The following is a 15,145-nucleotide window of genomic DNA, read 5'->3' on the forward strand; positions in this document are numbered from 1 at the left end:
ATTTATCGCATGATACGAAAAATAACATTGAAGTCGCACTTAAACGCGTTTCTTAGTGCGATTATGAAATCGCAAAGGCTGCGATTCTTTTTTTAAAAAATTTTTTTATGTGCAACTTGTCAATGAAGTATGGCTCCAAATGCTAATCCATCTGAAAGCACTGTGAGTTTGAATCGTTTATAATGTACATTTAAAAAAGCAGCACACGTCAAACATGCCATAACTACCGCAATTAAGAGATGGAAACCCGTGACGTTCTAACGGGAGCTGTTCAGTTAGACTATGCGTTTCCATGTCAACAGTATCAACACCAGGTTGATACTGTGTGTGTATGTGTGTGTGTGTGCCTTCATGTGTTTTGGAGACGCTCTGAATGGAGCATGGGATCGTATGATTTGAAAGCTAGCTCGCTATTGCTAACATCTCAGAAAATATCCTATTGTACCTTTTTTTATTTGAATAAAGTCAATTAATTTAGATGTTACCACATTTTTTAGGTTAAAATTTTTTTTCAGTATACAGATGACTGAAGGGAACTATAAGGACGCCCTCTTAAGGATGGAGGTTTGTTAAAAAAAAAATTTAATGCACTGGTAGCCAAGCATTTGTATTTGCATTTGCATATGGCTCTATTTTTAATCCTATCAAAGATGAAACAAACAGGGTAAATAATTGTCTCAGCCTGTGGCATGAATTAACTTGACATGTTTGTGTGTTTGGTTATATTTGTTAAGATTATTTATTTAAGTAATTCATTTATTAGTCCTCATATTTTGTTCTTTGGTGAAAAAAGAATGTTTGCAGAACAGCAGATTTGCTAACACAATGAATTTGTCTGTAGTAAGTGCTACCTTTGATCTTGGAAGCTGTAGGTTGTTGCTGAAGTCATTTAAAACCACTTCGATTTTAGAAAAGAGACATGTTCAGGGTTTAAATTGCCCGTTAGACATGTTAAATTGGAGGAAAAGGTATTGATCTGTGTAATGCCTACAAGACTAAATTTCTGATTTTGTAAACTTTCTCATTACAATGTCCTCGGGGTGTTTTGAAAATGAGTGACCTAGATTGATGGATGAATCATTATTTTTTAGATGCAGTGTTACTTTCCAGACTAGCATAACTTTTACAAGAATTTTAAAAGCTTTACAGTGCATTAATAATATACATTTTATTATAATACACTTTTATGTTGTTCAGCTGACATTGAAGTCAACATAAAATCGAAACTGACCCTATTTACTGATTACAAGTTCCTGGTCTTTTTTTCTCATTCGGTCTGTCTCTGCTGCGTTATGTTACTATTCAAAATCCATCAATTCCCACAATTTATCAATTCTCAGTAGATAAAATTAATTCCTGTCCTACATGGTTTTCTCTCTCTTTCTCTCTCTCTCTTTCAATATCCAGAAGTGAATTGGGGCAATTTAAACATTGCCCCACCTAATATTATGTTTTGTTTTGTTTGGCTTGCTTTGTTTTATTTTATTTAGTTTATTTTGTTTTCTGTTTTTTTTTTTTTTGTCTTTTTTTTTGTCTTTTTGTTTTTACTTTGACTAAGCACATTGCCCCACCCTATGATTTTGTTTTGTCTTTTGTTTGTTTTGTTTTGCTTTGCTTTGTTTTTTTTTTTTACTTTGACTAAGCACATTGTCCCACCTATTACTTAGTTTTGTCTTTTTTTGTTTGTTTTGTTTTGCTTTGTTTTTCTTTCTTTTCTTTTCTTTTCTTTTCTTTTCTTTTTCTTTCTTTCTTTCTTTCTTTCTTTCTTTTTTTTTTTAACATTGACTAAGCACATTGCCCCACCCTGTTATTTTGTTTTTGTTTGCTGTGCTTTGTTTTTGTTTTTACTTTGATTAAGCACATTGTCCCCAGCCCCCCACCCTATTATTTTATGTTTTGGTTTGTTTTTTGTTTATTTGTATATGAATGTTTAAGCACAAAAATAGCATATGCACTAAAAGTGTGTGTTTGAATGTATGTGAATATGGTCCTCATTCCTCATGTGGAGTCACAGCAGGCTTCATCTTCCAAAATTCAGTTGCTCTGATTTGAAGCTTTAAGATGGAGATTTCATGAGCTTACATCTGAAGTCTTTCCCTCACCCCATGTGATCGTGGTCAAACACTCCAAAAGGAATAGCAAATGTCTAGAAGCAGTGTACTTCCTTTTAACTGAAGGTGAGAACAGGACCTTTAAAACACCAAGTTTAGTTAAGGTTTCACAGTAGCAGAATACACAGATACACCGCTGAGTTTTGTCTTTCTTTGATATTTATTGGAGCTGGTGATCAAAACGTTTTAATCAATTTAATTACATAATTTGCTAATAAATTGATCAAATTACTTCCATATGATTGGGATTAGGACATGCCACTTCTGAGCAAACATTACAAATTAGGACATTATTTACATAATTTGTGAACAAACTGAACAAAATGAAGCAGATTCAGTTCAGATTCGTTTACTGATTCATTTTCCTGACACCATGTCTGACACTGTTGTCACGTTGCATCGCGCTGCACCGCAACAGCTTAAAGCTGTCTACACTGGATGCGACAAACCAACCATTGCAATGCACATGGACTATGTCAGAAATAGAACGGGGAATCCGTTTACTGTCGGGTATTCGTTGTGTCGCGTCGCGCCGCATCCTGTGTAGACAGTATCATGGATTATATTGTCTTTTGATGCATTGGTTCACGCTGCTCACATCTGGTGTAGACACGTTAGTTAGGTTTTTTGCTAAAGAGAATCCTATAGATTGGAGTGACTGGGATGACTCAAAATTCCTGCTACTGGTATTCAGAGTTTGCACCAGGTCCTTGAAGTACTTCAGGTGTGATGCCACCCTCTTTTTCACCTAATAATACAGCAGGGAATGGACGAAACAAGTGTCGATATGTTGCTCTGTCGTGTCACACCTGAAGGCATTCTCGCACTTAAGAGACCGAAATACCTACAGTAGCACACAGTATGCTGTCAGAAGTAGAGATGCACTGATACTAAATTTCTCTGCCCATACCGATAGCCAATTATTCAGAATGATATTAGCCAATGCCGATACCGATAGTTTGATTTTTCTTAAGGAAAAAAAAATCTCTCCCAAATAATGCTGCAAACTATACAGGGAACCCTCTCATTTGATACACTATAATATTAGAGGTTACAATTGACCGTTCGAAAATACCTGCCCTCTTTAGTTACTGTTGCTATGTCCATTAAGCCATGCCATTCTCACACCACACATCATTTTATCAGTGAAAAATATACAGCGCGGAGCAAAGAGGACACTGAAAATGCGTCGACAGACAAGACAGAGCAGGTTACTTTTAATATGAAACAAAGTCTCAAATTTCAAAATTTGTAATTTTTAAAGAAATTTAAACAATAAATACTGTTTTGTGGCTCTTTAAAAAGTCCTTGAAAGTCCTTGAATCAGGTGTTCATGAAAGAGTGGGAACCCTGACTTTATTTACACTGCTTTCCACAAAGGACCTTGGACGTGCAGGCATGAGAATTGCCCGATTGTCTATGCGTCTGGTCTGTTTTAATTACAGCGTGGAATACAAACCTGGTCGAGACTGGCTATCCAGACTTCCACTTCTAAGCAGCTGATAACAGCCAAAACCAAGAGCCTCAGATGGTGGCTGTACTGTCTCCTGACTTTGCAGCTTTTACTGTAGAGTAGCTGAAGTCTATGTGTGATGCCTGTACTATCCTTCAACAGGTAAAGGCTTGCATTGAAAATGGGTAGCCTCGTAATGCAAAAAGCTTGAATTCTGCTATTGCACCATATCATCATCTCTGGAATGAGATGGCTATTCAAGATGGGTATGTCATCATCCAGTAGGCACATGCCACTCATAAAGGGATAGTGTGCATAAAGTAGAGACTGAGGGACTTATTTTGGTGGCCTGGCTTGGATTTTTATGTGGAAAATGTTATCAAATCCTGTTCCACCTGCCTCCAGCATGATAAAACTGCCTATTCCAGCAACTGCTTGGGAGAAACTGGCTATTGATGTAGTTGGGCTTTTGAATAATGTTCCTCAAGGCTGTTGCTTTGACATGCTATGACACTCGTTGATTACTACAGTAAATGGCCAGAGATTGCACCTGACGTTACTTCTTCAACTATTGTAAAGTTTCTGTCTGCTGTGTTCAGCCTTAAGGGAAATCAGCTTGAACTTGTAACCGACAACAGATCAAAATTCGTTTCAGCTGAGTTTGAGGCATTCTTTGCAGACAGAGATATTAAACACTACCATAGCTCCTTTTATTATCCACAAAGGAATAACATTTTTTTAGCTTTTTATTTAGTATATCACCAACCTACCTCTATCCCATGACAGTTTTCCAGCATCCCTCTACCACCCCAACTCCTCATTCTTAAACATTTCCTATTCCAACCAGGGATGAGGCGAGTACTCTGGGTTCAGGCCAAATTCCTAGCCTGGAGCCCTCCCGTCAGACAGCATGCCAAATATGTGTACTTTTCTATATCTGATTATATGTAAGGGTGAACTTGTGAAACCATTATTACTGATGCTGTCTACACCGGATGCAGAAAAATGTGATGTTACACAACAAATTCCTGACTGTTCTGATTCTATTTCTGACGTAGCGCTTGTGCCACTTCTGACATGAAGAACAAAAACATTTGCAACAGTTGCTTTGTCGTGTCCAGTGTAGACAGCCTAAAGCTGTGCTCACACTACCAGAGAAATGCAGCAACAAAACGACAATGATCCCATTCATTTCACTGAAAAGCTAGCGATTTCTGGCAACAGTGATCGCTGGCAACAGGATGAAGTCATGTCCAGCGACATGACAAAGTTGAGATATGTTTAACTTTATGCAAATGAAGAGTGACTTTTGGGAGCGACAACCAATAGGAGTGGTCAGTGGAGCGCACATGATCCATCACTGTAGTGCAGGGGCTCTCAAAGTGTCCCCATAGCCAGGGGGTCTGCGAAATAAATTTAGGGCCCTATGATTTCCACAATGCGGAAAAGGCAGGTGGAATCACAGAATCCAGTCATAAAAACAGAATTTACAGTATAATGCTGAATGTCACAGAATTTGGCAAATTTTGGATGAATATATCAAAAGTAGGACTGTACACTTTACGTGAAGTTTTTGATATGCACACTAGTGTGAATATTAAAGCAAAAAAAAAAAAGACAATTTAAATATGAAGTCGGCATGTTTTCTGTGTCTTTGTGTGAATGAGCACAGCAGGTGAGCAGTTTCATCTAATACACATACTCAGACGAGATAGCGTCTGTCGCCTCACTATATATGGACACATGAACTTAATCTCCAGATCTGGTCTGAGAGTCACTTGCATTTCAACATTTAATTTGATAAAACTATCATATGCATGCAGAACCTGCGCAGCTAAGGAATAGAAGTACTAAAGATTCTACGCTCAAAAGACCACAGCAGAGACAGTGATAGTGTTGGAAGACTATAGAGTCGCCCTCGGGGTGAGGCTGTAATACTCGGAGTAAGTATTAATGATCCTGTGTCGGACCAGAGTACACCTGAGTGTATAGATGCTAAAGACCTGTGTGCTCATGTGTGATTGAGGTAGTGATAGTAGCTTCTTGACGAGACGAAGTACTGGAAATGTATTAGAAGTATTCGAGAAGGGAATTACCTCGAGATACTGTAGTATTATATTGTATTATATTTGGGATGGGAATTACCTCGAAGGTACTGTTGTACTGTATTGGTACTGTAGTACTGTATTGTATTATATTCGGGACGGGAATTACCTCGAAGGTACTGTAGTACTGTATTGGTACTGTAGCATTGTATTACATTATATTGACAACTGGAGGTCGTTTGAATTGTAAGTGGTGAAGTCAGATTAGTATTGGGAATTTCCACGACAGGTCTCTGACCCCAAAACATTTGAGATCCTCTGCTGTAGTGGAGTGTTGGCAGCATTATGGAGGAAAAGCAATTATAGCAGTCAGCAAATTTCCTATAATTTATTATAGGCCTATGTCTCTGTGTACATATGGTGGTACTTGCCATACTGACTCTGAGCTTGGAAGGTTTCGTGAACATAGATAGACCAGCACTTGCCTTGTGCTTTCGTTGCAGATAAATAGCCGCGATGACAAAGAACACTCAGTTTTCCTCGTTCATCTTTAATATTAAACATTTTATGTACTGATTCCATTAATATTTAGTCTTTTCCCTCAAAAAAAAAATTGTTTTTAGCAAAAAGAAAGCTGATTCGGTGTCTGCAACATGGAATTCCTGTTGAAAAACCAGAATATGCTGGTTAGGTATGTTTTGAAGCATGGAATCTGGTTTGAGCTGGTTTATGTTGGTCCTTAGCTGGTCCTAAGCAACTAGCTCCAGCTCAGGACCAGCACTTGACCAGCTTAAACCAGCTCATGACCAGCATAACATACCTAACCAGCATTTGCTGTTTTTTTTTTTTTTGTTTGTTTGTTTTCAACAGGGATAACATCAGTGAATCTCATTCATAAATGCAGCTAGTAGTTGTTGCATGCTGGCTTGACGTGATAATCCAAACAGAGAGGCTTGACGCAGAAGAACAATGAACTCACATTTAATAAAACTCACATTGCAGTTTTAGAGTCTAAATTATTTTGTTAAATATATATTTTGTATGAAATAAAAAAAAGTTTAGTGCCGTACATTTGCTTTACAGTAAACTTAAGCTAACTTAAGCTTTAACAGACCAAACTTAGGTCTGTTAAAGACCCCTGGTGTGAACATTTAATAAAACCTATGAACAAAAAAACAAAAAAAACAAAACAAAACAAAAAAACACTTGCAATGAGGATAAACAAGTTTTGTGTTGACCACAATGAGCTAGTGGTGTATAGGCTGCAGAGAGCAATAAACCACCAACAGTCAAGCAACACTTAGAAACCAAACACTATGCAGAAAATGTCAAACTAAAAATTCAGTTTTTCTATTTAGCTTTTTTCACGTTAGCAATTTTGCATGTTTGTGGATCTATGCACTTCATTGTAAGATAACACATTTCAAAGTTTGATTTTTGATAATTGTGTATAATAAACTATTTTGGTTCTGTGTTGAGTTGCCACAAGATGTCCAATGTAAAATCTGGGTTCTGAAGTAAGTACCAGAGAACAATTGATATAACTATGTGCCATATAACCATAAAAGAATAGTTCATAGCACTGAAAGCTAATTAAATTGCAAAATAACTACAAGATGTGGTCAGTGCAAATATGACTTCAACTTCCTCTTGATGCGGCTGAAATTCCCCTCTTGAAAGTAAAGTTTCCTCTCAGTCACAGCAGAAATCCAGACTGCATCATGTTGAAGTGTTTTATCATCATGAAGATCATGCAGCTTCATCTCTGTGAGTTTATTGTATTTCATGAATGTTTTTGTATGAGCTTTATAAACTGCATTGATTTCTGATGTTTAATGGTGCATTCATACTAAATATGTGCATGTGTGGTGTTTATTTTACAGATCTGCTGATATGGTGTGAAGCTGCAGAGACTTTAACAGATCAACTAACAGATTTAGGTGAAAATGTGACTATAAACTGTGATCTTGATGAAAATGAGGTTTATTGGTTATTACTAAAACTTCCAGATTCTCCAGTTCTGATATTACTCTCTACCACACCTTCAACTACTTTTCACTACAATCTAACCTTTGAGCAAAAATATTTAGTGCAAAGTAAACACAATCTCCTCATAAAAAATGTCACCATTGATGAGTTAGGAGTTTATTACTGCGTGACCACCAAAGACATACAACCAAAATACAGCGACGGCACAAGACTGCACATCATTGGTAAGTGATCAGTCAGTGATCAAGTTAAATATCATTGTTAGACAAAATGTAAAAAATATTAAACCCCTTCAATGTTTGTACAGTACCAACTTCAACTCCAGAGGTCCAGAATCATACAGCGGTGAAGTGCATTGAGAAGAATCAGACACATTGGCTGGTTATTATCCTCATATCTGCTCTGTTGATCGCTGTTCTGATCATTGTGATCACGGGTGAGTTCTTTGATAGGATTGTATTGTTCTGTCTTTGAAAAAGGGAAGACTTGATGTTTAATCTGAATTCACTGTCGCTTTAAAGGACTAGTAAAGTTGTTTGTTCTTGGAAGCAAGAGAACCAGAGACAACTTGAAACAGTCTCAAGATACAAACTTACAACAGCCTCAAGTCATGGATCCTGAACAGCCACAAGACTTAACTCATGTGCAGGTAAAACTATTATGATTAATACAAAAAGGTGCAAAATATGCACCTTTAAAAGGGTAATTAAATTAAGGGTAAAAATTGTCCCTCATGTCATTCCAAACCTCTATTTATTTATTTATTCATTCATTCAGTGGAACACAAAAGAAGATACTTTCCTGGAAGTTTCCTGTATGCCTAAAAACCTTGATTAGCTGGTTCAGGTTTGTTTAATTGGGGTTGGAGCTAAACTCTCCAGGACAGTGGCCCTCCAGGAGCAGGATTGGACACCCCTGGTCTATACAAAAAGTCAATGGGGTCCAACACCACACTGGACACACTGGCTTTTACTGTATGGATAAAACAGTCCTTATCCAAACATATTCAATATCTTCTTTTGTGTTCACCAAAAAAAGTCAGAATTTTCATTGCTTGGTGAACTAGCTTTAGTATACGTTTTCAAGTGTATCCCTTTAAATAGGGTACTATTTGAAGTACCTGTTGTACACTCTTAAAAATAAAGGTTTCAAAAGAGTTTTTTTTCACAGCGATGCCACAGAAGAACCATTTTTGGTTTCCTAAAGAACCTTTTAGTGATCAGTTCTTAAAATAATCATGTTGTAGTGCATGAAGAACATTATAACAATCTAAAGAACCTTTTTCCTCTATTAAGAACCTTTTTGTGGAATGGAAAGATTCCATGGATGTTCAAGAATCTTCATGGAACTATAGATGCCAATAAAGAACCTTTATTTTTAAAGTTAAAGCTGTTATTCTTTCTGTCAGTGTAGAATTGTTTGGATTACGTGTTACATAAAACTGTAACATCTGCATTGAGATTAAATTGTATTATTGATTGTTTTTTTCAGTACGCTACAGCAGACTTCTTCCACACCATGTAAAAGGTTTCAGCCCAGACAAATAAACAGCACAAATGAACTTCTACAGCTGCCAGAATCAAGAACACATAATCAAATCTGACACCATTTAGTTTCTGTTCTCACTGTATTTGAAAAAGTATCACGTATTGCATAACTATATATAGATCTATTTAATCTGCATATTTAGCTCGCTAGTTATTTTTTACCCCAAGGGTTATGCAGAATAAGAATATTAAAGTGAATTGTAAGTTATGGTCAATACTTGCTTATCTTGGATGTAATATAGTTAATATCTGTAATTACTTGTCACTTTAACTCTCAATGTTGTGATTTCATTGTTTTTAAGTGTGTACTCTTACATTGCTAGAAATATGTTGTAATGTTGATAAATTTCTATTTGATTTGTGATAAACAATAGCATTGAGTTTGCAGGCAGATGTTGAATGTGAATTATATAGACCGGAAGTCAAACAACAGAACAACCTCAAAATGTACAGTTTGGTTTAGAAATGTTTTGCTTGATATTCTTATTTGTGATAACTTGCTAATTGATGGTCATTCAGTATTCAGATATCTTTGTTTAAAGAGTGATAAACATTAAACTGATTTCCAGTGCTAGTTTCATGTCTTTCTACTCTGGATTCCCATCTACTCACATAAACTAATTTCAGTTCAATATGTATTTATTTGGTAAGTAGTTAATGAGTGGGATAAAGAACAGCCAGTTTTACTGCACATTATCCCTTTTATAATCCATTTCGGTAACACTTTATTTTAAGGGTCCAGAATAATGCATTATTAACCCTCTGGGGTCTGAGGATTTTTGGGGCCCTGGGGAAGTTTTGACATGCCCTGACATTTGTGCTTTTTTCAGTTGTTCACAAACATATTAATGGAAAAAGTGTCATTACACTGTATTCAGCACGAACTAGGCTACCATAATATATGAGGAACATGTATGTACATGTTTGTATTTTTAAAGGAATAACGTTTATGCGTGGTTATTGAAGAAAAAAAAAAAACTTAACTCACTGAAATAAGGCCACAAAATAAATACAAAAGACTCAAGCTTCACATTTTGACCTCTGTTTTACTCTTAAAATCTTATAGTGACCGTAATTTGTTAATATGCATCAGGAGTTATGAATATTAAAAACGGAGTCGTTACCTTTTCTTTGAAATATGAGTGTCAACCACATTCATTGAGAAAAAAAAACTCCTGTATGTTCGTCATACAAACACTTGACAAAACAACATCCATCAGGGCTTTTAGCTTAAAAGCATGCACATTTGGAGAAATATTGATGAATTCTCAAATGTTTATGTCAATTTTCTATACAGAGGAGTAATATTTATTCAATATTTATTGTCATCACTATGAGCGCTGGATACTGTGTTTTCAATTACAACATACAATTCATACAGCCGGAGGGTGCTCTGTGCACATTTAGTCCACAAATGACTCATGATGAAGAACAGCCATACCATGTGACATTCCAGGAACTAACAGAGGCTTCCAGAGATCGCTATAACCATGGCTATAACATGCAGATAGACACTTTTGAAGATAATAAATACATGATTGCGATGATGTATACATGTATTGCCTCAGAATTTGCGTCTGAATAGCGCTCAAGCTCCGTGGGTGTGGCCGCATTAGCGGATAATGAGCTGACTCGCAAACGTCTGACAACCTTCTCTTTTCATACAGATTACATAAACAGAGAATATTGTGTACACAAATAAAAGAAGATATTTCACAGATTAAAATGGAGTATAACACTTAATTGTATGTGCAAAATTGACGGAGAATTTTGAGTATCTTTCATACTGATAAGAAAAAAAAAACAAGGTGGTATCACCGGCAATACCGCCGACCCCAGGGGTTAATGTGTCGTGACAGATCGCTGTAGCGCCTCAATTCAAACGCCTCGTAAACCGATCATCTCTTCCTACTAGTTAATTTATAAACTCAAAATAACACAAATAAACATCAGAAGGAATGTTGTTTCAACTGTGGAAAGACGTCAGTACACATCATTTTTCAAGTTCAAGTCCACCGACGTTAATCTACTAAATTCCCTGACTGCTTTGTCTGACATAACGGTGGATTCAGTGCTATGATTGGTTAGATCACCTGTCAATCAAACTCCTGGTGAAGGGTCAATTAACAACAGAGGTATTATATTCAGCTGATATTTATTTTCAGATATAATCATTTCTCTCATTTTCTCTCATATGTTTGTATACAACTCAGTTGCACATAAGGTAGTTTTCATAAGCAATTGTCTTCATGGCAAATTTATTCAAACATATAATTAACAGTAAATAAGCTCCTCTCTAGAGGTTTTTTTTTTTTTTTTTTTTTTTAGCTAACTGAGGAACTGTGAGGTAAATGTGACATTGTGTGACATATTGTTCACAAACTGTTTTATTAACTTCTTTCCGTGTTTGAAACACAGATAAGAAGTGATTACATGAGACATGATACATTCCGGTAAGTTGTACTGCATCTTTCAACATACCTTTTAATGTTCATGCATGTTTTTTGAGATATAACTTGTATTAAAGTGGAAGAAAAGAGTCACGCTCCGCACTGCCACTTGAACTGAGGTGCTACAGCGATCCGTCACGTCACATTTAAGAGTGCCAAAATGCCATTTATTGTTTGAATGTCATGATAAAATGGACAGAGAAAGAGGAGACTTTGTTCTTTATCAGAAGTAACAAAGCACCTCCCATTCAATTATTGAATGGGAGGTGCTACAAATAATGTTTGATGTAGCAAAAAAAAACCCTGCAGATCTGGCAACCCTGGCTTTAACTACGGGTGATTCGTAGGGTCAAACAGAGCTTGCTTTAACATCAATTTTTTAACTGTTAATGTGTTATTGTTATTTTAACTAAATTCAACACAAGAGAGATTTTCTTCACACACACAGTATGAGTTGCAGTCTAAACATGTATTTACGTACCCCTTTGATTGACAGGATAAAATCGGCCCTGGTCATCGGCTGTTTTTAAACAATCGGCCGATGGCCGATAGTGATAATAATAGATTTTATCCGCTGATACCGATTGTTGGCCGATACATCGGTGCATCTCTAGTCAGGAGTCAAACCTAATTAGCTCACATTAGTGACATTTAGTTTAATGGTGTTTTATTTTGTCAGTGCTGGTCTTCCCTATATGCAAAGTACGCAAGTTGTGTAGGGCCCCCAAACCACCAGGGGGCCCCCTTCCTCTCAAAGATGAATTAATGCCTAGGTTAATTAATAGATGATTAATAGAATTTTAGTTTAGTTTTTGATTTAGGTTTCCAACGAATATGAAAACACAATGCCGCATTCAAAGTGGTGTGCTGTCGCCTTTCCTACATAATGTCCAAATCAGTCAAATGCTCAACACTAAAAAGGAGTTAAAAGCATACTGAGCTGTGAAAGCGGCTTTCTGTGCATGCGATCTGAGTCGGAGCGAAACAAGTATAGGCTGCTTTGGGCTTTGGGTGTGCGCTTAAACAAATGCACACAAAACTACGTGCAGTAAGAAAAAAAGAAAACAAGAGATCATTAACTGCTCTTCATGCAGAGTTTTTCATTTTTACATTTCATTACTTTATTCAGTTTCTGTAGAGTAGGCTATTATTTTTAGTAGGCTAAATTGTTTATTTCATTTGTATCTTTTTTCTATTGTATTTGTCCTATTGTTTGTAATTAATTTTTATTGTATTACTGTTTCAACTCACTTTACTGTTTAAGCGTGACAGTGAAACTGCTCTGAAAGAACAGATTAAGGTTTTGGGGTTATGGTGAATGCATTGACAGGGGCCTCTAAAAAGTTTTGCTTAGGGCCCTCAGTAGTCTAGGACCGGCACTGCATTTTTTTCCACTGTAGTGTGGCTGAAACCCAAGAGTTGAAAAAAATTGAGTCAGTTTAAATCATTTATAAACAATTCATGCATCATTAACTGATAATAATTCAAATTATTCCTTTTGGCCACAGTGTTAAATCCCTGTAATTAACATCTGTTATATATAGCAGTTGTAGCTCTTCTCTACAATGGTTACAGTGCTAATTAATTTTTGCCCGATTCCACATGAGATTAATTACATTTTTATTGGTGATCATTCTTGCATGCTGGAAGAGCCGCATCGACGTGAGAACCTTTTATGAACTCCAAGAGTTTCAAGAAGCGAATGTAAGTTTCATAATAGTACAGTGATAAACAACTCCTGGAAAGAAGGTTGGACTTTCTTAAAGGGATATTTCACCCAAAAAAAAAATAAAAAAAATAAAAAAAATAAAAATTTTTTATCATCATTTAATCATTAAAGTCATTCAAACTTTCGACTTACTTTCTTCTATGGAACATAAAAGAAGATATTTTGAGGAATGTCCCAGTGGTTTATTTTTTTATTTATTCAGGTTCATTAAATAATATTAAGTTACAACTTTTGATTGCAGTAATGTATTAGTAAATGTTGAAATAGCATTAACTAATATTAATAAATGTTTTAGAAGTATTTTCATTGTTAGTTCAACTGATGTGGTGAACTAATGTTAACAAACAAAACCTTATTGTAAAGTGTTACCAAAACATCTAAATTAAACATACCTTCAAGTAAGTTTCCTGAGCTATTAAAGCAACTTCTCCAAAAAAAAAAAAAAAAAAAAAAAATCCTCTGGTGTTGGAGCTAAATGTTGTTTAATGCACTCAATATCCAAAATTGTTTGTTATTTGCAGGGAAAATTCTTACTGTGGCACATTACTGCTGTTAAAGCCTTGAGGAACCTAAAATCTGGAAGAGATTTCTAGCTAATGCCTTACTACAGGTTAGCGGCTATGTTTAGAATTGGCAGAAATTTAGCATTGGCACTAAGTTTTGTTACCTCATGTTGGCCTTCTGAACAGCTACGCTGTACATGTAGTTTGCTGATGTGAAGCTCATTTGCCTAAAGAGCAAACATGGCCCTTTAGCTGCCTTCTAGCTAAAACTGCTAAGAAACAACGTTAAGTCATTGCCTAATTCTTCTTTGAGCTTCTCTGTGCTCACAAGCAATCCAGATTACACCAGATTTTTTTTTTTTTTTTTTTTTCAGGCCGAGCATTCTCTGCGTTATACAAAACGAAAATGTTTAAAGCTGTGAAGACGTGTGCCTGCCCTCATTGTGTCAGGCTGTTGTATGTTATCTGTGGAGAGGCGAGAGATTCAACAACAGCTTTAATTTCAGGGAATAAGAGGGAAACATGGGAAAAGGAGAGAAGCGGCTTTTGGGGATCCATTTGCATTTCAAGTGCAGGTTGAAACATAGTAACATGCTGCTTGTCTAATGACCGATTCTTCGTTCTCAAATGTGTTAAGTTATTAAACTGCAGGAGTACAGTGAGAACTGAATTAGCTAAGCTACTATCACAATTGCAGCGTAGCTTAGGAATAAGTGCTACTGAAAACATAAGTATCACATAATGCTTTGCTGCCCACTTTCCTGGTTTAAGACACCGTTAAATAATGTAGTCTGTTTTCCAGGAAGACAAGACTGTAAATGTAAACTGTAGGTGTAAACAAAACATAGATTATTGCAGTACATTTTACAAGAAAATACTATTTCAGATTTGTTAATTGCTGTTTCTTTGTAATTATTTGTGAAATTTAGTAGCAATTTCTGAGTGCAATTTTTAGTGTACTTGATAAAAGTTTTTTTTTAACTAGAGGTAAATGTAGGAATGTATTAGCAAATAGATGTCTACAAAGCTAGCAAACCCGGATTAAACCACAAAACATTTTTATTTTATTTTGTTTCATTCATTAATGTTTTTTGCTGCTTTTAAATTCTCCTGGGATGTTCAGACTTACGAGTTTGTAATATGCACTCATGCGACTTTTGTCAGAAAAAATATGCAGTTTTCACAATTTTTCAGATTTCCTTCAAACTTCAAATTTTGCTAAACAAATCACTGTATCTGTATATATTAGTTTGATAGACTATGGTCTTAAAACCTTCTAACTTCTAGCTTTTAAAACTATGTCAAACTTAAAATGATT

The 15,145-nt window shown here is 35.9% G+C and overlaps 1 protein-coding gene and 1 long non-coding RNA gene across 5 annotated transcripts in view; both read left to right on the plus strand.

The window, feature by feature from the left end:
- The window catches only part of grip2b (glutamate receptor interacting protein 2b), a 155,952-nt gene that overhangs the window by 50,597 nt on the left and 90,210 nt on the right, over positions 1–15,145 (plus strand). The window lies entirely within an intron of this gene.
- Positions 1,126–9,719, plus strand: LOC127519725 (uncharacterized). The gene is made up of 5 exons (XR_007931867.1): positions 1,126–7,376; positions 7,493–7,822; positions 7,906–8,034; positions 8,120–8,247; positions 9,090–9,719. It is a non-coding gene; the product is annotated as an uncharacterized LOC127519725 (long non-coding RNA).

This window comes from Ctenopharyngodon idella, chromosome 10 (genome assembly GCF_019924925.1).
Source record: "Ctenopharyngodon idella isolate HZGC_01 chromosome 10, HZGC01, whole genome shotgun sequence".
Lineage (NCBI taxonomy): Eukaryota > Metazoa > Chordata > Actinopteri > Cypriniformes > Xenocyprididae > Ctenopharyngodon > Ctenopharyngodon idella.